Raw genomic sequence first — 1,575 nt, 5'->3', positions numbered from 1 at the left:
CCCACACCAAAACCCCATCACTACGTCACCATCATCAAAGACCAAAGGCAGACAAAACCACAAAGATGGGGAAAAAGCAGCGCAGAAAAGCTGGAAATTCAAAAAATCAGAGCGCATCTCCCCCTCCAAAGGAACGCAGCTTATCGCCAGCAACGGAACAAACCTGGACAGAAAATGACTTTGACGAGTTGAGAGAAGAAGGCTTCAGTTCATAAAACTTCTCAGAGCTAATGGAGGAACTACATAACCAGAGCAAAGAAACTAAAAACCTTGAAAAAAGATTGGATGAATGGATAACTAGAATAATCAATGCGGAGAACACCTTAAAAGAACTGATAGAGATAAAAACCATAACACGAGAACTACATGACAAATGCACAAGCTTCAGTAACCGACTTGATCAACTGGAAGAAAGAGTATCAGTGATAGAAGATCAAATGCATGAAATGAATCAAGAAGAGAAGTGTAGAGAAAAATGAGTGAAAAGAAATGAACGAAGCCTCCAAGAAATATGGGATCATGTGAAAAGACCAAATCTATGTCTGTTTGGTGTGCCTGAAAGTGACGGGGAAAATGAAACCAAGTTGGAAAACACTGTGCAGGATATGATCCAGGAGAACTTCCCCAATCTAGTAGGGCAGGCCAACATTCAAATTCAGGAAACACAGACAACGCCACAAATATACCCCTCGAGAAGAGCAACTCCAAGACACATAATTGTTTGTGTGAATAATTGTCAGATTCACCAAAGTTGAAATGAAGGAAAAAATCTTAACGGCAGCCAGAGAGAAAGGTCGGGTTACACACAAAGGGAAGCCCATCAGACTAACAACAGATCTCTCAGTAGAGACTCTACAAGCCAGAAGAGAGTGGGGACCAATATTCAACATTCTTAAAGAAAAGAATTTTCAACCCAGCATTTCATATCCAGTCAAACTAAGTTTCATAAGTGAAGGAGAAATAAAATCCTTTACAGACAAGCAAATGCTCAGAGATTTTGCCACCACCAGGCCTGCCCTACAAGAGATCCTGAAGGAAGCACTACACATAGAAAAGAACAACAGGTACCAGTCATTGCAAAAACACGTCAAAATGTAAAGTCCACCGATGCTAGGAAGAAACTGCATCAACTAGTGAGCAAAATAACCAGCTAATATCATAATGACAGGATCAAGTTCACACATAACAATATTAACCTTAAATGTAAATGGACTAAAGGATCCAATTAAAAGACAAAGACTGGCACATTGGATAAAGAGTCAAGACTCTGTATTCAGGAGACCCATCTCACATGCAGACACACAGACAGGCTCAAAATAAAGGTATGGAGGAAGATCTACCAAACAAATGGAAAAGAAAAAAGGGCAGGGGTTGCAATCCTAGTCTCTGATAAAACAGACTTGAAACCATGAAATATCAAAAGAGACAAAGAAGGCCATTACACAATGGTAAAGGGATCAATTCATCAGGAAGAGCTAACTATCGTAAATATATATGCACCCAATACAGGAGCACCCAGATTCATAAAGCAAGTCCTTAGAGACTTACAAAGAGACTTAGACTCCCACACAATAA

The sequence above is a fragment of the Colobus angolensis genome, unplaced genomic scaffold (assembly GCF_000951035.1).
Source record: "Colobus angolensis palliatus isolate OR3802 unplaced genomic scaffold, Cang.pa_1.0 Scaffold31, whole genome shotgun sequence".
NCBI classification, from domain to species: domain Eukaryota; kingdom Metazoa; phylum Chordata; class Mammalia; order Primates; family Cercopithecidae; genus Colobus; species Colobus angolensis.
This window is presented reverse-complemented; position numbering follows the sequence as displayed.